The 24580-nt window shown below is 42.0% G+C and overlaps 2 protein-coding genes across 5 annotated transcripts in view; one reads left to right on the top strand and one right to left on the bottom strand.

Moving 5' to 3' along the window:
- Nucleotides 1–24580, bottom strand: part of LOC124142744 (U3 small nucleolar RNA-associated protein 6 homolog) — a 174020-nt gene that overhangs the window by 63987 nt on the left and 85453 nt on the right. The window lies entirely within an intron of this gene.
- LOC124118947 overlaps nt 14699–24580 on the top strand; it is a 34387-nt gene continuing 24505 nt past the window's right edge. For 2 of the 3 annotated variants that reach the window (XM_046481277.2, XM_046481278.2), the window contains exon 1: nt 14699–15390. The gene's annotated coding sequence lies outside the window, so the exon portion shown is untranslated. The remainder of the gene's footprint in view (nt 15391–24580) is intronic. The other variant, XM_046481275.2, reaches the window with a different exon arrangement.

Below are 24580 nucleotides of genomic sequence, written 5' to 3'. Positions count from 1 at the left end.
TTACTCCCTCACTCACTCCAGCAGCACACAACGCCCTCTACGTTCCCACACCGCCCCTACGTTCCCACACAGTCTTATCTCAGCTGCAACAACTTTAGCTGCTAATGATAGGACCTGTGAATTAGCATGTGAGGTTTTGTGGAATCTGACAGATCAAACAAGACAGACACACCAACAGCCCTCACCAAACACACACACATGCAAAACTGTGTTTGCCCCCAACGGGAGCTTCTCAACTGTCAACACCTGAATCAATTGCAAAAAGACGGGGAGGTTTGTTTTTCAAATTTAATTCCTAGTAAAAAATATTCAAATCAAGTTGATGCATTATTGAAACAGGCAAAATGAAAAACTACTTAGTGTTGGAAACAAGTGTGCTAACAGCCAGACACAGCAAGCACAGAGGGTTATGTCAGCTCAGTGCCATTCAATGGCCAGGTTTTGTGATAATATCACCGTGTATTAACAAACAAGATATTAATTTGTTCCCTTCTCCAATCTACACCTGCTATCAGTCTCAATAACGGATATGTTAATTAAGTATCAGAGCAAGGATCTGATTCACGTAATTCCATACTGATAAACAATGACAAGTCAAAAGGCGAGAAAAAATACGGGAAGATTTTGCAGGCAATTGCTGCAGTTGTTGAAGTCACTGAGCGTGGCATGCAGGGATTGAATTACAGTTAGTCGTACAATACATTAAAGGCCCTCTGAAAAGGTGCATTTCATGGATGAGATTTCATAACAACTGATGCCGCAAGGCAAGATAGGGTCCCAGTACAAAGGATCAGATACATTAGTGCTGGAGAGCAAGATATGACATGAGTTACAAAGATGTGACCTTGGTTACACAATGTAGACACCATCTGTGGGCGATCTCACCAGAAAAAAAGTCTAAATAAGTTTTTGTGATATGTGTTATCCATATGTGTGTGATTTTGACTCCAACTGTTGAATACGGTGGCCCTTATCAAATACATCTACACGAGGTTTGGTATGAAGTTAGTATGTAGCTGAACCCAACTAGAGTCTGGAAATCCCTACCTATATAATATGTCTTGAGTACACCCTGGAAATCCTAACTATATAACATGCCTTGAGTACACCCTGGAAATCCCTACCTACGTAACATGTCTTAAGAACAACCTTAAAATCTCTACTATATAACATGCCTTGAGTACACCCTTAAAATCCCTACCTATATAAGATGCCTTCAGTACACCCTGGAAATCCTAACTATATAACATGCCTGGAGTACACCCTGGAAATCCCTACCTACATAACATGTCTTGAGAACAACCCTAAAATCTCTACTATATAACATGAATGGAGTACACCCTTAAAATCCCTACCTATATAAGATGCCTTCAGTACACCCTGGAAATCCTAACTATATAACATGCCTGGAGTACACCTTGGAAATCCCTACCTACATAACATGTCTTAAGAACAACCTTATAATCCCTACCTATATAACATGCCTTGAGTACACCCTTATAATCCCTACTATGTAACATGCCTGGAGTACACCCTGGAAATCCCTACCTACATAACATGTCTTAAGAACAACCTTATAATCCCTACTATGTAACATGCCTGGAGTACAACCTGGAAATCCCTACCTTTATAAGATGCCTTCAGTACACCCTGGAAATCCTAACTATATAACATGCCTTGAGTACACACTGGAAATCCCTACCTACATAACATGTCTTAAGAACAACCTTATAATCCCTACCTATATAACATGCCTTGAGTACACCCTTATAATCCCTACCTTTATAAGATGCCTTCAGTACACCCTGGAAATCACTACTATATAACATGCCTGGAGTACACCCTGGAAATCCCTACCTATATAACATGCCTTGAGTACACCCTGGAAATCCCTACTATATAACATGAATGGAGTACACCTTGAGCTTCAGTTGTTTTTAATCCCAGCTGCTATAGTCACATTTTCCTAGTTTGTTGTCTAATCTTATCCTTAATGTGGAAACACACAATGTAAATACCCAGGTAAACCATAGTGGCCGTGTCCATGCTTAATTAATAGATGAGAACACTTACTCCAAAGGTTGGAATGTGTCAGTTTCTGCTATTGTGTTTTCAAGCAGTGAAGTCAAATGTTGGTGAGTCATCATTCCAAGTCCTGGCCCTGAGATTCTTATCACACCCATAATGAGTCAAGAGGGGGCACGACTGGTCCAGTCGTCTAAGGCAACGCAACTAGATGCATAGAGCTGCCTGGTTCGAATCCTGGTTTGCCCAAATTATGTTTCTGGGTCTGTCAGCACCATACCCGTGGTTGTGGTAGGTGGTAAACATCTGAGACCTGAAGCACTGAGGGCTTTCCTCCTACATTGAGCTGACACGCTGTGATATACGGTGATCCCTTGCCACCTTTGGGGTCTAAATAATTGATGAGCGTTATAGACGATCAGCGGTTTAACCGAGGTGGAGTCGTAGGGGGTAGATGACTAACAAAACAGTATACATGAATGAAATTTTGAATAAAATTAATAAAATATAATACAAACATAATTCCAGATAAACAATGAACACCTTTATAACCAGATAGTATAATAATGGGATGAAATTGCATAATTCAGTTCGGATTTGTTGACTGGTATTTCCGGTGTTACGTGATCGCAGTGATCAGCTGATAATGTGTTTTGAGATGGTAAAAAAAAGTGTCATTGGGAAACTTGAGTTTATTAAAAATGTAAGTAAATTTTGGGAGCCATGCTTTACTAACCAAGTTAGTGCTCTGTTGAAGTGCACAATAGCGAGGGAATACTGTTCACAGTGGCGTTAAACCGATCACTCACTTACTCACTAGTCAAGAAATCTTAAGATTACTTGAATTTTTTTTATAATAACCGTTTATCTACCTACAAACAGACTGTGTTGGTACATATTTCCTGCAACATGTGTTTAAATGAACACTATCTGAAACTGTACTCTAATAACTAGAGAGCAGAATTCCACCCCAAAGTTGTCTCTCTGCTGGTTCCATAGTGTGCCAGACTCCTACATCAATAGAGTGCTCAATACATGTGTGTGGTAACTACCAGTCACTGAGCGGCAGCCATGATGGAGCCATGATAGGGCCACCATGGAGAGATGGCTGCCAATGGTTTAGTGCAAAGCAATTTTGAGCTGTGCGTATGAACTTCCAGTCATGACATGATACAAATGTGGTGCATGTTTCCGATATATGAAGTATAAACATCATCTCTAACCCACACTTACACAGCCCTGTACAACACTTGACCTTCAGTCTCTCACCCACACTTACACAGCCCTGTACAACACTTGACCTTCAGTCTCTCACCCACACTTACACAGCCCTGTACAACACAACATTTGACCTTCAGTCTCTCACCCACACTTACACAGCCCTGTACAACACTTGACCTTCAGTCTCTCACCCACACTTACACAGCCCTGTACAACACTTGACCTTCAGTCTCTCACCCACACTTACACAGGCCTGTACAACACTTGACCTTCAGTCTCTCACCCACACTTACACAGGCCTGTACAACACTTGACCTTCAGTCTCTCACCCACACTTACACAGCCCTGTACAACACTTGACCTTCAGTCTCTCACCCACACTTACACAGCCCTGTACAACACTTGACCTTCAGTCTCTCAACCACACTTACACAGCCCTGTACAACACTTGACCTTCAGTCTCTCACCCACACTTACACAGCCCTGTACAACCCAACACTTGACCTTCAGTCTCTCACCCACACTTACACAGCCCTGTACAACACTTGACCTTCAGTCTCTAACCACACTTACACAGCCCTGTACAACACTTGACCTTCAGTCTCTCAACCACACTTACACAGCCCTGTACAACCCAACACTTGACCTTCAGTCTCTCACCCACACTTACACAGCCCTGTACAACACTTGACCTTCAGTCTCTAACCACACTTACACAGCCCTGTACAACACTTGACCTTCAGTCTCTCAACCACACTTACACAGCCCTGTACAACACTTGACCTTCAGTCTCTCACCCACACTTACACAGCCCTGTACAACACTTGACCTTCAGTCTCTCACCCACACTTACACAGCCCTGTACAACACTTGACCTTCAGTCTCTCACCCACACTTACACAGCCCTGTACAACACTTGACCTTCAGTCTCTCACCCACACTTACACAGCCCTGTACAACACAACACTTGACCTTCAGTCTCTCACCCACACTTACACAGCCCTGTACAACACTTGACCTTCAGTCTCTCACCCACACTTACACAGCCCTGTACAACACTTGACCTTCAGTCTCCCACCCACACTTACACAGCCCTGTACAACACTTGACCTTCAGTCTCCCACCCACACTTACACAGCCCTGTACAACACTTGACCTTCAGTCTCCCACCCACACTTACACAGCCCTGTACAACCCAACACTTGACCTTCAGTCTCTCACCCACACTTACACAGCCCTGTACAACCCAACACTTGACCTTCAGTCTCTCACCCACACTTACACAGCCCTGTACAACCCAACACTTGACCTTCAGTCTCTCACCCACACTTATACAGCCCTGTACAACACTTAACCTTCAGTCTCTCACCCACACTTACACAGCCCTGTACAACACTTGACCTTCAGTCTCCCACCCACACTTACACAGCCCTGTACAACACTTGACCTTTAGTCTCTCACCCACAATTACACAGCCCTGTACAACACAACACTTGACCTTCAGTCTCTCACCCACACTTACACAGCCCTGTACAACACTTGACCTTCAGTCTCCCATCCACACTTACACAGCCCTGTACAACACTTGACCTTCAGTCTCTCACCCACACTTACACACCCCTGTACAACACTTGACCTTCAGTCTCCCACCCACACTTACACAGCCCAGTACAACACTTGACCTTCAGTCTCCCACCCACACTTACACAGCCCTGTACAACACTTGACCTTCAGTCTCCCACCCACACTTACACACCCCTGTACAACACTTGACCTTCAGTCTCCCACCCACACTTACACAGCCCTGTACAACACTTGACCTTTAGTCTCTCACCCACACTTACACAGCCCTGTACAACCCAACACTTGACCTTCAGTCTCTCACCCACACTTACACAGCCCTGTACAACCCAACACTTGACCTTCAGTCTCTCACCCACACTTACACAGCCCTGTACAACCCAACACTTGACCTTCAGTCTCTCACCCACACTTATACAGCCCTGTACAACACTTAACCTTCAGTCTCTCACCCACACTTACACAGCCCTGTACAACACTTGACCTTCAGTCTCCCACCCACACTTACACAGCCCTGTACAACACTTGATCCTCAATCTCTCACCCACACTTACACAGCCCTGTACAACACAACATTTGACCTTCAGTCTCTCACCCACACTTACACAGCCCTGTACAACACAACACTTGACCTTCAGTCTCTCACCCACACTTACACAGCCCTGTACAACACTTGACCTTCAGTCTCTCAACCACACTTACACAGCCCTGTACAACACTTGACCTTCAGTCTCTCACCCACACTTACACAGCCCTGTACAACACTTGACCTTCAGTCTCTCACCCACAATTACACAGCCCTGTACAACACAACACTTGACCTTCAGTCTCTCACCCACACTTACACAGCCCTGTACAACACAACACTTCAGTTCAGTGTAATGTCTGTTGGCCCAGTGGATTGTGAACTAAATCAGTTGCAACAGGCATGACATACTTATATCCCCAACCAATGGAATGTTCTACTGAGTGGAAGACTCAAGCACCTGACCTGCCAAGGTCCTAAGTCAATTTGGTGTCATGGAAACTGCAAAAAATAATATTTTCACCAGTTCATGACAAGACTCATCATGATCTTTGAATTATGCCCCAGAAACCACCTATCCCTCCTTTGATATCAAGTCCAATTTGTTGTCATGGAAACTTCAAAAAGTTAAAATTTCAAATATGCCTAATTAGCAAGAGGCACCAGTTCATGGTTAGACTGATATTTAACGGCCTTAATGCTCAGGAAAATAAACATGATGGACAGAACGATAGTCGGACGGATGGAAAGACAGACAGACAGAAAGCATCCATTCCGGATGGGATAAGAATGTGGTTTTGTACTGTACCCTCAAGGCCTTGTGTAGACATATACCGATTACAGGCAATAAATTTTGTGAGGAAAAAGCCAAGGAATAAAAAAGGTTTCTAATTTTCAACCTTTAGATATGGACAGGGTAGGCAACTCATGACACTCACTGTTGGCTTTCTACATCCATTTCAGTGACAGTAAACCTAACTCTGCCTCTCTGTACCATCAGCGTAAAAAAACTAACTCCATTCAACACGTCAGTTTTGCTGAAAAAAAAGACAAATGAATATTCTTAGGGGACCAACAAAGCAATGTCTGTCTTTGAAGCCTGCATACATGTAAATGTACGATCAAAAGTGTTTGGCCAAATTGCAGTTATGAGTGAGTGAGTGAGTTGGGTTTAACGCCGCTTTTAACATTATTCCAGTTATATCACGGCGTGTCAGCTTAATGTGGGAGGAAAGCCCGAAGTGATGCAGGTCTCAGACGTTTACCACTTCGGTGAAACCCACGAGCACGGGTATGGTGCTGACAAACCTAGAAACATAATTGGGGCGAACCGGGATTCGAACCCACAATCATAGGTTTCTGGCGTGCCCAAGGGACGCAACTCTGCACAGCGAATCGCGGCGCCTTAGACGACTGGGCCACCCGTGCCCCCTGCAGTTAGGAGACACACAAGTGTGTGTGAATGCTATTGTGATAATGAATGCATGATGGTAGAGCATCAGTCGAAGATTAATCATTGGATATAATCTGTCAATAACACATTTGTATATTTTCTTGAAATTTACACCTGTCTCTCTATCTGACACTAAGTGAGTCAGTCCCCTTGTGTCTCCCATCATCTACCTGTGTCTACCTGTGTCCACCTGTGCGTTGACACAGGGTAACTAGTGGATGTGGAGAAAGCCATGGTTCTCCCACATTTAACCAATCTCACTCGCTGAGCAGAAAACTCCGAACAGCTCTCATCAAATTTTAACACCTGACATTCCAGTTCCTGGCACGACTCAAATACCCAGCATACCTTCCATCCACCTCTCATTAAAGTCACATTCTCACCCTGTCCTCTAGCAGTGTCAGGAATCATTGCCATGGCAAGACTTCTCAATCTTTATCATGGTGCAACATTTAACAAATTTTCATACAATTATAGATCCACAGCAAGTCATATGTTAGGATTCAGGGAAAATGCAGATATATGATATTAGTTGTAGCTTTTACATACATACTGGCCTGGGGGCACAGAACCCATGCTGTGGATCTATAATTGAATGAATACTTGTACTAATGTCACACCAGGATAACTTCAACACTTGAGGCTGGTGTTTTCAGTATGTGATTAATTGGCCTGTGTTCATTATTGAAGTTCACGAACACTGGAGCAAATGACTCTCTTGCAGGTTTGGAATGTCTACCTATCAGTTTCAGACAAATTTTTCACATACCACATCTAAGAAATCTAATGTCGACCCTCCATTCAATCTCAGAATAGATGATAAAGCTTACCTTGAAATTTGAAATATTATACTATAAGAACACAGAATGTGTAATATACATGGTGTCTTGTGTGGTTACTATGACAAATATCTGCTGACTTTAGCTTCTGCTGCTAGCCTCCACCACTACCACAGTGGAATATGAAATATATATCATACTGGCAGCATACATGGTTGTCATCAGGTCAGTGCTTGTTATAAGCATTGTTGATGGGCAGATAGGAGAGACATCAATCTAATTGGCAGCCATTTGCATGGTGCTTCTGGAAGACGTGGAACATGGCAAAGGGTTGTAAATAAAGGCTACATCTGTGGACATCAACTTGTTGGTTTAGATCAGCATTTATTCCTCTGGAAAATGTTTGTTGTTAACCAGTAAGATGGGGCTTAAATGGGTGAACTGCGGTCCCTGTGTCCTGTATGTTTGTTTGTTGTTTAATGCTGCACTCAGCAATATTCCAGCTACATGACTGCGGTTTATAAATAATCGAGTCTGGACCAGACAATCCAGTGATTGACATCATGAGCATCGATTTACACAGTTGGGATACGATGATATGCATCAACCAAGTCAGCAAGCCTGACTGCCCGATCCCGTTTGTCGCCTATTACGACAAGCATAGTCGTCTTTTAGGGCAAGCATGGGCTGCTGAAGACCTGTTCTAACCGGATCTTCACGGGTGCTGTGTCCAGTAGAAATGCGATATACCTCATCACTTGTGAGCATCTGTTGACCTCTAGATTCTTTCAGCTACCCGTTAACTAGCATTGTCATAAGCAAACAAACAAACAAACAAACAATAAGTGTGAAATAAGTGAAACCTCCCAAAGGTAGGTGTCAATGACATGATGAGAGGCTGGCTGTAATGACTACAACACTTGATTGATTATGGCAATGGAGCAGCATGGTCCATCTGTACTTTCATCATTCATCTGCCTGCTCCAGTGTTTGACAAAAGAGACAAATTAATTTCTATTTCATCATTTCAACAGGTTGGTACAGATCAGAAATCAACAAATTCAAGGCTTTTTCAAATTCAAATATATAATGTGATGTAATGTAACAGGAAGTAACTCTTCGCAGATCGCAGTCACATTGCTTTTGGTACAATACTCATAATTCTAGCATCATCATGCAAACGAGGTATGCAAAATCAGCTACAGAGTTGGAACTACTTGTTATGATGCAGCATCATTGTTTCTGAAGTGTAATTAGGGTGTAATTCATGGTCTTAACAAGTCATGTTGCTTATTTTCAATAAACCTGTCAAGACAAATGCCAATTTACAGTCTTTTTAACGCAAACTCTAAAATTCAAGTCCTTTTCAAGCCTGTGTGCACCATGATACAAAATGTAAACCTATAGCTTCTTTCATTTGCAACAACTGGGAATCAGACCAAAATCAGAAAAACAGAAATGCACAAGAAGTCTGATGGATTACGAGTGATGTTTGTTTGCAATTCTTGTCTTGAAACTAAAACGTAATTGACTTGTCCATTACTGCTTTGTGTGGTGCCAATTTTATTTTATTTATTTTGGATCTCCAACTGCAGGGTCCCGAGTAAAAAATAAATGACTTGGGTGAGTTTGGCCCTGGACAGATTGTATTTGGAATGACCAACAGAAGCCAGTCACTGATTCTCCAGAGGAAAGAGTCACAATAGCCTCTTCGAACCTGCTGAAGAATATCTGATAGTGACAATTCCTGAGAAAATGATCTTAAGATTTTGGAATGTTACACATTAGCATATATTTTTCCATTTCTACAGAACAGAAGTTAACCTCTCAAATTAATGCACCTAATAAGGTCGACATCATCCCACAATCCCTTTCTTAGCGTCTCTTTGTCGCCAATCCTGAAGATTGTGCACAATGAACACTTGTGGTTGGTAATTAGTAGCCTGATAATTTTCTCCTTTATTATGATCAAGTGACAAAAATAGCAGCTTTGTGTTGACATTTGCGACCAGAAATACTACCGTAGTGACAACAAGTCAGGTAATCAGGTGACATAATGATTAGTTGTCAGACAGACAGGACACAAATGACATAACCGTTTTTGTCTTCCTGCGTGTAATGACATCTCAGCAGGGGGTGTAGACACTAGGGAAGTTTACGCAACAATGTTGAATAATTAACATGAATAGGAAGCTATTAGGGAAACTTGATTAAATGTTGAACATAGACAAGTCTCTTGTAAAGCAATCTCGGTCCAATGTTCTTATTGCAGAGCATTTTCTCACTTCCTCTATAGCCGTTTATTGATTGCAGTATGGGCACATGCAAGAGATCTTGCAGTTCATTTGGTCCATTGATAACGCAGACTAACAAGCCGGTTTCCATTATTTGAACTGTGCTTCATCAGTAAATACAGTCTATGTTGTTAGTTACCCATGCATCTATGCTTGAAGATGCCACAGTCCAGTCACAGGCTTGTGAACCATGGTAAGTGGGGTGTTGTGGGGTGGTGAGTGAGTGAGTGAGTGAGTGAGTGAGTGAGTGAGTGAGTGAGTGAGTGAGTGAGTGAGTGAGCGAGGGAGAGAGCAAGCGAGCGTGCGAGTGTCCCATGAATGAATGAGGTGGCAAATCATTGATAAAGCCGGACACAAGCTCGTATATCCCCAATTGGCCAATACCTGTTAAAATACAGTAAATAATCAAGTCTTGGGGATACTCCAGATACGAGCCCGTATATTCCCCAATTGGCCAATACCTGTTAATATACAGCAAATAATCATTAGTTATCTACCTTGTAACATCTGCATCATAGCTCCCAACAGTGAGAAGACTGAACCTTAGAATTTTGCTCCATGGCTGTCTGGTGAACCATTGATAAAAATGGTGACAACTGTCAAACTTAAATTCTTCCATGGATGAATATGATACATTCCCTGAGGTCTCCGCTGACAGAGACAAATCTACATCTCCACAATGAGGCGATCTAACCTTGTCATGAGTTTGGAAAAAACACACAAAGAAGCTGTTTCATTTCCTTTGCTGCGCATTTGAAATCTGACCATCATGCTAAATATCATATAATTTTTTTAAACAGAACATGAAATGTCACCGTAGCAACCATCATAGCTTCTCGCCAATCTCGCCCAAGGACAGACGAGGGATATGTGCAAGATCGTACCAATTAATATTTCAGGGGAGCTATGTCCATGAAGCATGAGAGAGTACCAGGTTTCCATTGCAGTGGCTCAAATTCCAGCCTGGCCTTTATGCTTGACTTTATTGACTGATCAGAGCTCTCTTGGTGCAAGAAGTCTTCATTTAGTTGCCATTTTATGAATATTTCCAAAACAATTCACAAGATACAATCATTAAAATAGTTCAGCGCAATTTATTGTATCAGGTGAACCTTGGCATATGCTTTTGGATCCAAAGTAAATGGAGTTTGGTTTGATAACAAGGAGATATTTCATTTGAGAGACTTATATTACATTCCTGTCTTACTGATAGATTAGAGTAGACGCATTCACAACTAATGCAGGAAAAGCCATAAGTTCCTCCACCACGAAGCACCAGCTGATGTGGCTTCTCAATAACTGTGTGGATCTGCTAACCCCACTTATTTCCACACCTATTAATTGCATATATTCTACTCAATAAAAAGTTTTAAGCCCATCCGATTCTTTCATATCACCGTAGTTAATCTGTCATAGCATGCCAGATTAACTATAGCATTCTGAGAGAATCGGGTGTTCCTTAACTTCTTTTGAGTAGTATATGTGTTGTATGCATACATGACCCAAGCACAGAGCTACATGTTTAAAATAATTATTGAAACTATTTGTAATTTACCTTCACCTTTGCCAATGAAAGTCTGCATATTGCTTACTAAGCCCTCTTGTTGAATTGACATTGAGTGTAATTGCATTTAAATGTATTTCAATGCAGATAAACCTGAATTGTTTTGAACTTTAAAAAAATCAACAAATGTGGATAAATATAACTTATTTTACACTGTAACTTCTTTTGCATATTAATGACCACAGATTATTTCTAATTTAACAATGTACTTGACTAAATTGAAACTCCTGTTAATTGCACACTTCTGTAAATTGCATATTTTTCTCTGACAAAGTGTGTGCAGTGAACAGGACTTGACTGTATTATGTCTAGGCAGCTACCTGATTCAATATACAGAATCTACGTATGCTTCAGGGTTAGACGTTTTTTTGCAAAGAATCATTTTGCAACCAATTCTTTTGAAGTTGGCATTTTCAATTTCATGGTAGAAGAACATAAACATGTCGAACTAGTTTCATTATTGTTAAATTAACTTACTGAATACATGGCTTGTTCAAATCAAATAACAAACTTGCATGGTGGCAACCATTTACGTCAAAGTGTTAGCAGCAGGGAATATCTCATATTTGTTCAGATTTGTGGTTGCATTTTTGCTTCTGTCTGCAATCATCTTCACAAGTGCTGTGTGAGTTTGGCATGGCGATGAGATTAGATACAGGGAGATCACGTCTAGATATATAAGAAGGGAAATCTGTTGTTAGAGTGAAAGCAAAAGGATTAGGGCGAGAAGGAAGACAAGAGTGATTAAATGTAGATAGGCAAGTGGGCAGACTAACGCTTAGTCTTAGAAAATACATAATTTTGATAGAAAAATCCTATACATTTATATTGAAAAGGAGAACCAGTGAAATTAGACATTCTTGAGTCCCTGACTCTAGACTTGCTTCATTTAGAGCTAGAGCATTACAGTAAGGGCTGGGTGAAAGGGAAAATAATATGGTTCAGGGACTGTGAGAGCCTGCTTATCGAAATGACAACAAATGGTGAAAGAGAGGGAGACAATGTGAGGGTTAGACAGTGTGATGGGGAGACACTGTGAGGTTAGACAGTGTGAGGGAGAGACACTGTGAGGGTTAGACAGTGTGAGGGGGAGACAATGTGAGGGTTAGACAGTGTGACGGGGAGACAGGGGGAGACAGTGTGAGGGGAGACCGGGGGATACAGTGTGAGGGGGAGACGGGGAGACAGTGTGAGGGGGAGACAGTGTGAGGGGAAGACAGGGGGAGACAGACTGTGAGGGGGAGACAGGGAGAGACAGTGTGAGGGGAAGAAACCTAATGATGGACAGAAAGAGTGAACTGAGACAAGGAAAAAACAATCTGGGTTATCACAATATAAGGTGAGGTGAGGTGAAATGGGGTATAACGTTCCCTTCAAGATTAATGCATTTGTACAGCGACGTGTGCGTGCGGGCGTGTTTCTAGTAGTCCGGACTAATGCCAGTTATATAGAGGTGCAAGCTCACTGAGATACCATGCTCCAAGTTAACATGGATACCCCTCTCAGACGCAGTATGCTGTCTCCAAGCTGACCAGTCCTTGTTTTAGCCACTTAATACAGAGCGCCGGACAAGTTAACAACTACTATCTTTTAATGTCTTTTGGTATGATGTTGCCAGGGATCGAAACCCCGACCTTCCGCTCTCCGGGCAGACACTCTACCACCAGACCACAATAATTGGAAGAGAAATGAGTGAAGAAGTGAGTTGGGATTAACACTGCTTTAAATGGAATGTCATGTTAGCTTAAGATAATATTAAAATAATTAGTATTTTATTATTTGATATGTTTTCTTAAATACAGCATGTGGACAAACCAAGGATGCTAATCAGGGCAAATATGGGATACAAACCCGTTGTCATCCCATCAACAGGATCGGGTGGTCAGGCTCACTGTCTTGGTTTATGCATGTCATCATATCCCTATTGCGTGGATTGATGCTCATGATGTCAATCACTGGATTGTCTGGTACAGACTCGATTATTTATAGACCACTGTCATGTAGCTGAAATATTGCCGAGTGCGACGTTAAACAGCAAACAAACAAACAATGTTAAGACAGGGAATGAGAGAGAAGGCTGACGCATACACAGTCATATTTAAAGTGGATGAGTGAGTGAGTGAGTGAGTATGGTTTTATGACACTTTTAGCAATATTCCATCAATATCACACCAGATATTAGCTTCACACATTGTACCCATGACGGAAATCGAACATGTGTCTTCAGCATGACGAACTAACAGTTTAACCACTAGGCTACCCAACTTCCCCTTAAAGTGGACGAGGATGAAGTAATTCCAGGCCAGTGAATGCCACGTACTGGACAGACATGTAGGAAAAGTACTCCATTACATCCGTGTTTAGATGTTTTTGTCATTTTAAGTATAAAATTGTCTGTAGAAGATGCGATAAAGACATTAATGTTTGTCTGTAAGCCTGAGACAATTGGCCAGGTGTTAGAGGTACCCCGAGGCGCAGCACATCTTGCAATGTTGACATGTTCTCTTACACATTATCACCTTACTGGCTAGACTTGCCAGGTTATGTGCTGAACTGTTCCCTGGGTATTGCAATGATAACAACACAGTGCCTTGGACTAGCCTTGTTGAGTAATAGAGTTAGTTCTTGCACTTATAGTTTTACTGACTACAAATTAATATTAACAAAACAATGTTAATTTTAGGTCTTTGAAGGGCATTTAGAAGTGATACACATAAGGAAGAGAATTTATGGATGTCAACTTCTTTATTATGAGGAACACATTTTGGAGTATATGCTTACTCCTTCATCAGGTTAAATGATGAAGGAATGAGCACATACTCTGAAATGTTGTGTTCCTCATAATATAAAAGTTGACATCCATAAATTTTCTTCCCTAATGTTAAATTTCATTTCCTTGATTGTTTTTTTCCAGGGGTCCATCTGCTTAAGAAGACACAATATATCCAATGTATTAATGGACAGCATCTCTAATCAGTGCATTTATTGAATTACACTCTAATAGTGCTTGAAAGCTTCTCCAAACTGCTATCCCAATAACACGCAATTCAAAGCGATGTTTCCTTTGATGCACATCAATAAAGCCCAGAGAATCAGCCAAAAGTTGAGTTATTATCTCGCTCACGGGTGAGTGAATTTTACGTGTTATCTATGTCGCGACGTCTGTGCGGCCTCACAAACCAACTGAGCGAGGAGCGTGAGAGAGTACTTATGTCTGTATTGACCTGACAAGTTGGCGACAACACTAATACCTGTCTTCCCTTTCATTAAAGTGATACAATCTCATCTCTTGGTAGGAAACTGTCACTGATTGGTCAAGTCTATTCATGACCAGAACAGACAGCTAAGCAACACCAACAGACGTGTAACAGGCAGCCCATTAAGATATACACTCGTATAACCTGGATCCGTAATGAAATGATGGACACACCTTGGTCAGTGTTCGAACTGGAATGATGGATGGGTCATAATTGACCAAAAGAAAACGGTGATTAACAGTCCGACTCTACCCAAACTGAACATTTGCCATATACCTGGTTGCCAAGGATAAGAGTTGCTATGGAATGAAGCATCTACTAGTGATACGCTCCTTATTGCTACAGAAACATCTCTGGTTCCTCCGATCACTGCCACTTAGCTGTGCCAGCCCCTTGATAACACAAGTTCAGAATCAATGTGATAACATCTACCTCGGTCGTGACAGCCGTTATTGGTTACTCTGGAGGCTGCGAGGAAGCAAACCTCTGTTGGACATTTAGTCCTCTCGGAAACTGGTGTGTGCAGAACACGATAGCGACGTGCTTGGGTTATCGGAACGGAAAGTGGTACTATTCTCCAGTGTCAGATAGAAGTAGAGATTGTCAACCCTGTACAGGAGGGAAATACGAGGATTTATCACCATCATCAGAGGATATATCATCATGATGTAGCAGACAATGTCACCAGCAGTAAGTGTTGTATTAGTCTTCTCGTTGCATCACACTTAACTCGACAGCCTGTCCACGTTTACGTAACACTTATCTTGTTTTGTTGAAGTTTATTAACCACACACTGGATTAAACGTGAGTTGTATTTAAGTGGGAGATGATTAGGGGACCAAACTACCTAATCTAACAACCACCCAACACACACAGCTCCCTTAGTTCGTCCTCCACCCACTCTTGGCATTCATTCCAAATCTCGAAATTTCAAAATTACTACCTATATAAGCAACCCCTAAAGCCCCCCTCCTGGGTTGCACAAACTCACTTTTCTCCTTTTTGGAAACACATTAAATGGCCTGGCCGGGCCCGTGTACGACATACGCTTGCAGTCGGAAAGCGCACGTTAAATCTCCAATATAAGTAAGTAAGGGGGCCAAGATAATAATAATCTTGACTTTATTACAGAAATGTGTCAACAATTCATATTATGGAAGGTGACTGTGTCTAGCATTAAAACATTTTCTAATTATTTGAGATGTTGAAATGCAACTGTACATCCATCTGGTGGACGCAGTACTTGTGTTATAATTCCCTTTATTACTGAAATGTGTCAACAATTCATATTTTGGAAGGTGACTGTGTCTAGCATTAAAACATTTTCTAATTATTTGAGATGTTGAAATGCAACTGTACATCCATCTGGTGGACGCAGTACTTGTGTTATAATTCCCTTTATTACTGAAATGTGTCAACAATTCATATTTTGGAAGGTGACTGTGTCTAGCATTAAAACATTTTCTAATTATTTGAGATGTTGAAATGCAACTGTACATCCATCTGGTGGACGCAGTACTTGTGTTATAATTCCCTTTATTACTGAAATGTGTCAACAATTCATATTTTGGAAGGTGACTGTGTCTAGCATTAAAACATTTTCTAATTATTTGAGATGTTGAAATGCAACTGTACATCCATCTGGTGGACGCAGTACTTGTGTTATAATTCCCTTTATTACAGAAATGTGTCAACAATTCATATTATGGAAGGTGACTGTGTCTAGCATTAAAACATTTTCTAATTATTTGAGATGTTGAAATGCAACTGTACATCCATCTGGTGGACGCAGTACTTGTGTTATAATTCCCTTTATTACTGAAATGTGTCAACAATTCATATTTTGGAAGGTGACTGTGTCTAGCATTAAAACATTTTCTAATTATTTGAGATGTTGAAATGCAACTGTACATCCATCTGGTGGACGCAGTACTTGTGTTATAATTCCCTTTATTACTGAAATGTGTCAACAATTCATATTTTGGAAGGTGACTGTGTCTAGCATTAAAACATTTTCTAATTATTTGAGATGTTGAAATGCAACTGTACATCCATCTGGTGGACGCAGTACTTGTGTTATAATTCCCTTTATTACTGAAATGTGTCAACAATTCATATTTTGGAAGGTGACTGTGTCTAGCATTAAAACATTTTCTAATTATTTGAGATGTTGAAATGCAACTGTACATCCATCTGGTGGACGCAGTACTTGTGTTATAATTCCCTTTATTACTGAAATGTGTCAACAATTCATATTTTGGAAGGTGACTGTGTCTAGCATTAAAACATTTTCTAATTATTTGAGATGTTGAAATGCAACTGTACATCCATCTGGTGGACGCAGTACTTGTGTTATAATTCCCTTTATTACTGAAATGTGTCAACAATTCATATTTTGGAAGGTGACTGTGTCTAGCATTAAAACATTTTCTAATTATTTGAGATGTTGAAATGCAACTGTACATCCATCTGGTGGACGCAGTACTTGTGTTATAATTCCCTTGCCCCCCCCCCCCCCCCCCCCTGGCCCTACCTTGACTGCCTTCCCTGGCTGTCTATCACATCTCACAGTCTGCTGAAACATCATATATAGATCAGACTAGAACTGACAGCTACAAGCAAATTACCTTGTTATCACACACATGAGTGAGCAGTGGCCTGGGATGTGAGGTCAAGCATAACACTGACCAATTGCTAAACTAACCAGATGAATGGCAAGGTGCCCTTCTGTACCTTGGGGAGAGCACAGGGGGCAACTGGGGTGGGACAGCCTTACATGGGGAGGGACGATGGGGAGGGACGATGGGGTGGGGCTGACCTGGACAGTCTCACACAGGGGCGGGTGATGGGGTGGGACTGGTGGGACACAGGGGTGGATGATGGGGTGGGACTTGTGGGACAGTCTCACAAAGGGGTGGGTGATGGGGTGGGGCTGACCTGGACAGTCTCACACAGGGTAGGGACGATGGGGTGGGACTTTTGGACAACCTCAAATAGGGGTTGGATGATGGGTTGGGGCTCACTTGTACATTTCCACATAGGGTGGGGCTCACCTGGAAAGCCTTACACGTGGAGGGGCAATAAAGCAGTAACATGGAGGGTGGGTGGGCCTATGGGGGCAGTCACATGGAGGGTGGGTGGGCCTATGGGGACAGTCACATGAAGGGTGGGTGGGCCTATGGGGACAGTCACATGGAGGGTGGGTGGGCCTATGGGGACAGTCACATGGAGGATGGGTGGACCTAGGGGGACAGTCACATGAAGGGTGGGTGGACCTATGGGGGCAGTCACATGGAGGATGGGTGGACCTATGGGGACAGTCACATGAAGGGTGGGTGGGCCTATGGGGACAGTCACATGGAGGGTGGGTGGGCCTATGGGGACAGTCACATGAAGGGTGGGTGGACCTATGGGGGCAGTCACATGGAGGATGGGTGGACCTATGGGGACAGTCACATGAAGGGTGGGTGGGCCTATGGGGACAGTCACATGAAGGGTGGGTGGGCCTATGGGGACAGTCACATGGAGGATGGGTGGGCCTATGGGGACAGTCACATGGAGGATGGGTGGACCTATGGGGACAGTCACATGAAGGGTGGGTGGGCCTATGGGGACAGTCACATGAAGGGTGGGTGGGCCTATGGGGACAGTCACATGGAGGATGGGTGGACCTATGGGGACAGTCACATGAAGGGTGGGTGGGCCTATGGGGACAGTCACATGGAGGATGGGTGGGCCTATGGGGACAGTCACATGAAGGGTGGGTGGGCCTATGGGGACAGTCACATGAAGGGTGGGTGGGCCTATGGGGACAGTCACATGGAGGATGGGTGGGCCTATGGGGACAGTCACATGGAGGGTGGGTGGACCTATGGGGACAGTCACATGGAGGATGGGTGGGCCTATGGGGACAGTCACATGGAGGATGGGTGGGCCTATGGGGACAGTCACATGAAGGGTGGGTGGGCCTATGGGGACAGTCACATGGAGGATGGGTGGGCCTATGGGGACAGTCACATGGAGGGCGGGTGGACCTATGGGGACAGTCACATGGAGGATGGGTGGACCTATGGGGACAGTCACATGGAGGGTGGGTGGGCCTATGGGGACAGTCACATGGAGGATGGGTGGACCTCTGGCGACAGTCACATGGAGGATGGGTGGACCTATGGAGACAGTCAATCAATCAATCAATCAATCTTTATTCATGGTACTTATGAGGCCAAAGGCCTATAGTACAATGTGTGGGGCGTGTTACAAATTCATACATTTTCTTAGTTTCATGGCATGATAAATGAACATTGATAGATTTCTAATAGTTTCTGTACAATCACAAGTCATTAATTTACAAAATTTGTTACCGTTTGGGTTGCGGTAGAAATAGTATTTTAGATATTTTGCTCTTAAATCTTCATACACTGGACATACACATAAAAAGTGATATTCATCTTCAGTACAATCAGTTTTACAAATCCTACAAAGTCTGTGTTCTCTTGTAATACCTTCATATCTGCCTGTTTCAATAAATAGATCATGTGAGCCACAACGGAATCGAGAAAGAGCTGTTCTAAACTTATGTAAATTTACACTTAATAGATAAGGTTCTAGTATAATAGTAGTCTTAAATGTAGTGTAATAGTTTGCTTTTCTAGAACTAGACAAAGAACAATGCCATTTTTGAATGTACATATCTTTTAAAGTCTGTGTCAAACGGGAGAAGAAATGTTGTGGCATATCTACATGTTGCTGTAACCAAATATAACCATATCCACATTCGTATAACATGTTTTTAACTTTTGATGCCCAATTTTGTTTCCCATGGCTGTCCTAGAGAAGCATCATATTATAACATTTTTTCGGGTATCTTGAAGATGGCATATTTAATAGCTTGACCCAGTATTTAATAACCTTTAAATAACTATTGATATACATGGGAAACCGTCCGCATTCACCATATACCCTTGCGTTTTCTGTGCTAGATTTTACCCCCAAGAACTGTTTACATGCATATAAATGTATTTTCTCAATAACATCCAAATGTTCTAGGCCCCAAATTTCGGATCCATACAATAGCATCGGGCTTATTTTTGTATCAAATATTTTAAAATAAACATCATATGTAACATTGTCCAGAACTCTAAGACTTTTTAATATGCCTACAAAAATTTGCTTGGCTTGCAATGAAATGTTATGTCCATTCCTTGACAGTCACATGGAGGATGGGTGGACCTGTGGGGACAGTCACTTTGAAGGTGGGTAGGCCTATGGGGGCAGTCACATTGAGGACACAGTTCTATAGGTTGGCATTGGTTCTTTTGCTGAGCTATGCATTGGGATCACCTAAGTAAGAGGTGGTTAAGTGAAAGTCCCAAATGTTAATGATAGAGTGGATGTTTGACGAGAAAAGCCAGCAGCTCTGGACTATTTGAAAAAATCATGCAACAAATACCTGATGACAAAATAGCTTTGACTGTGTTGTCAATCTGGGGGTAGGAACATTTTCCTACATCACAGCTAACAAGCAGAGACAGGAGTAGGTGACAGGATGTCTTGTAGACACACAGGGAATGTAGCTCTCCTTGGCTGTCAACCGTGATACCAGCATTATTGAGTTTTCTTTACAAAAGACTTCCACTGGAAGCAAGGCTAATTTCAACCCTTCAAAGACGCAGAATGCTTTACCAAGTAAATTGCTCACTTTGAAAATAAAAATATTTGAATTTCTGATTCTGTTTGACTGTTGTGCTGATCCCTGGGACTCGTGTCAATACATGACGGCATCAAAGGCCAGCAGCTAGGCCTCGGAGTTGCACAACTTCATTAATGCTTCAGAGTGTAGTCCCACAATCAACTCCCGACCATTCTAAACTGCATGGGCTGTGTGTGTATTGGCAGTAGCAAGTACCTGGCAGGTCGCTGGGCCAATGTGTTGACAGGTGTGTGGACAGGTAATGTGGCTTGTAACTAGGTAAATAAACACAGTAGGTATATCGGGGAAAGGGACGGGTCACACAGTGCTTCATAAATACAAATCAATGATCAAACAATAACTCTTAACAAAAACAAAATTTCTAATACATAAAGCAGGTTATCTTTATAAGAAGACAATTTATGGATGTCAACTTCTTTATCATGAGGAACACATTTCAGAGTATATGTTCACTCCTTCATCATTTCACCTGATGAAGTGAGCATATACTCCGAAATGTGTTCCTCATAATAAAGAAGTTGACAGCCATAAATTCTCTTCCTTATGTGTATCACTTCTAAATGCCATTCAAAGACTAGCTTATCATTATATCAGAATAACACAAAAAGTCAGCTGATCTGGCATCTTATCTTTTGTGTTATTCCAATATATGGTATTGATCTTTCTCAGATTCAATTTCCAATGTTGATTACAAGTCCAACTGGATTCCATGAAACTAACAATAAACATCCCTGTATAGTAAAAGACACAACTCAATAGCAATGTTCAGATGCTGTTGAGAAATATTGAACAGATTCTGGGTTATGCTACTGAAATGAGATGCTTCCAGGCCTACAGATCACTGCATATTCTGATATCTACTTGGGGAGGGGGTACATGTAATGCCCAGGGAAAACAGTTCCCTCCTTCTTAATGGTTCAGGTATTACAACTTGAGTGACGAGTGAACGCTTTAACCACTAGGCTACCTTACTTCCCCAGTTTACCAAAAGAAACAGGTAAACATTTAATGCAATTGATCAAATACATTGTGTCCACAGTATGTGGCCTGGACTACACACCTGACACTGAGAAGGAAGCCTTCACGAACCGAAGTAAATACATTATTATTCTAAAGTATAAAACATGTTTCATTCTAAACAGACGGAAGATTAATTTCCCTCCCTGAACCAACCAACTACTTGAAGCCAATACATAGCATTACTAATGAGCCACATACATTGTATTTTCATTTGTATTTCAACCTACATCCAAGGTGAATGGTCAGCTCAAAGTCAGCAAACCATCACATCAGCATGGCTAGCCGCATCATCAACCATTCTCAGTATAGAGTGGAGACGGTATATATGAAGTTCTATAACACGCAAGTCAATAGCAAGTTCTGTCCAGAATATTGATTGCTAAGATTGTTGTCAAATCACAAAACTTCACAAACACTCACCAAACATTTCATGTGCATGGTAAGGCGCTGGCAGACCACAGACAATAATCTGGAATCGGCCATACTAAACCCATGTGGACGCTGGCCGCAGAGTCTGGTAAAGGTGAGGTGAGGTGAAATGGGGTTTAACTTTACATCCAAGATTATTGCACTTATATAGCGACGTGCATGTACGTGTGTTTGTTTGTGTGGCTGCTTGTACTAGTCCGGACTGATGCCGATTTATAGTGCTAGCTCACTGAGATACCATGCCACAGTTTAACATGAATATCCCACTCAGACACAGTATACTGACTCCAAGCCGACCAGTCCTTGTTTTAGCCCCTTAATGCCGAGCGCCAGACAGGGTAACAACAAGTACCATCTTTTAACGTCTTTTGGTATGACGCGGCCGGGGATCGAACCCCGGACCTTCCGCTCTCCGGGCAGACGCTCTACCACTAGACCACGGAGGCGGTCAGTCTGGTAAAGACATGGGTTTACAAGCATATAATATATGTCCTGTCCCTTAAAAAATAGCCTCCATAGATGATGATATGTTATCTGTCCTGCTCCTTGAGAGGAGACAGTGTTACATGCAGCTACATGCTCCAGCAGCACAGGAATATAAACAATGTACTGACAGTGTTGATACAATCACTGTGTGGAGCCTGCAGGCAGACACACTGCTGTGTTTTTATGGGCTGAAACAGTCCTTCTGACTCCTTAGCATCGTGATGTCAGTCCGCGATAACTTTCTTATGATAACTGTCTCGTGTCCCACACTGACATCCTGGATAACTATGGGAACAAGATGATAACACCGGCAAATAACATCCCCTTGCTGATAACATGGGGAATACGGGGTACTAACGCCTTGGCAACAAGACTGTCATCAGCAGAGAAACTTTGTGACTAATGTCAGGGTGAAGCTGGTTAAATGTTGGAGGAAAAGTTTGGTCATGGGATATGTTATTTCTTATCTTTTCTGGTTTTGTACAGATATTACTTCAGTTACATTTAGCACTTTACAAAATACATATTACATCTAGCAGGATTTACAGCTTTGTATCAGTTATGCATAGCAATAATCTGGTCACCACTGTTGTTTGTTCAACATATATAACATGACTTTTATACCTCCTATAGACACTCTATGTCCACCACATTCTACATAGCATGGTATAACATATGACTTTTATACTTCCCACAGACATTCTATGTCCACCACATTCTACACAGCATGGTATAACATATGACTTTTATACCCCCTACAGACACACTATGTCCACCACATTCTACACAGCATGGTATAACATATGACTTTTATACTCCCCACAGACATTCTATGTCCACCACATTCTACACAGCATGGTATAACATATGACTTTTATACCCCCTACAGACACACTATGTCCACCACATTCTACACAGCATGGTATAACATATGACTTTTATACTCCCCACAGACATTCTATGTCCACCACATTCTACACAGCATGGTATAACATATGACTTTTATACCCCCTACAGACACACTATGTCCACCAAATTCTACACAGCATGGTATAACATATGACTTTTATACTCCCCACAGACATTCTATGTCCACCACATTCTACAAAGGAAACCAAATCAAGTCTAGAGTGATTTTGCAAGTCTAGATTGCCTCAGCTCTAAGCATTCTTCTGGGCTCCATTTGGATTATATTTTCTTGTTATATAGTTTTAAATAAAATAATTTTATTTCTGGGACTAGATGTTATTCTACTGCAGATATTCTGTTTCCAGCACATGCCTCATGTTACATGATTCCAGTCAGGAATATCCCTTCAAGCAGTGAATGACCAAAGTGAAATGAAAGAGCCGATAGAATAACACGGAAAATTACATCCATTACAAAATCATTTCTCAATACAACCATCCTGACAAAAAGATGCAAGTATAATATGGCAGATTACTGCGAAGGTCCCAATGGGAAACCTGCATGATGAATGTTTAGCCTGTTGCTGGAGTCTCAGAGTGAACCTGTTTGAGGTTTTCGTGTATTAAATTGTGTTAGCAAGGATTCTGTGGTTTGTGAACTTGCTCCCTCCTTTCTATGTGAGGTCTCCTTGTTGTTGAATGCAGGGATGGAGAAGCCGGGTCTCTCTCATCATGCTGTATCTATCCCCGGGCAGTTAGCGAACATTCATTTGGTGGATGTGCATGGGACAATTGTGTGTTTACTCTCCAACACAGAGCAGGAGATGACTCTTTCAGAGGCAACAATCAGGGGACGTTTAGAGCAACATGGCAAGAATTAAAAGCAAACATAATCAGGGAAGAAAGTGTGAAATTAGTGTGTTATGCATGTCTTCCTTGTGACATCAGGGAGGAGGGTCAAGTTGGCATTGAATGTCAGGGGTGAGGGGAGTTGAGGGGCAAGGGGAGGTAGGGGTGAGGGGAGATGAGGGGTGGTAGGGGGTGCTGAAGTGAATGACCTCATAATCATGTGATATGGATGAGTCTGCAAATAAGGATATATATAGTCATATTGCAGAAAGTGTATATTCAGTCATATTGCAGAAAGTATATATTGAGTCATATTGCAAAAGGTATATATAGAGTCATATTGCAAAGAGTATATATATAGCCATATTGCAGAGAGTATATATAGTCATATTGCAGAGAGTATAATATATAGTCATATTGCAGAGAGTATAAATAGAGTCACATTGCAGAGAGTATATATTGAGTCATATTGCAGAGA

The sequence above is a fragment of the Haliotis rufescens genome, unplaced genomic scaffold, assembly GCF_023055435.1.
Source record: "Haliotis rufescens isolate VD_foot unplaced genomic scaffold, xgHalRufe1.0.p SCAF_20, whole genome shotgun sequence".
NCBI lineage: Eukaryota > Metazoa > Mollusca > Gastropoda > Lepetellida > Haliotidae > Haliotis > Haliotis rufescens.
This window is presented reverse-complemented; position numbering and strand designations above follow the sequence as displayed.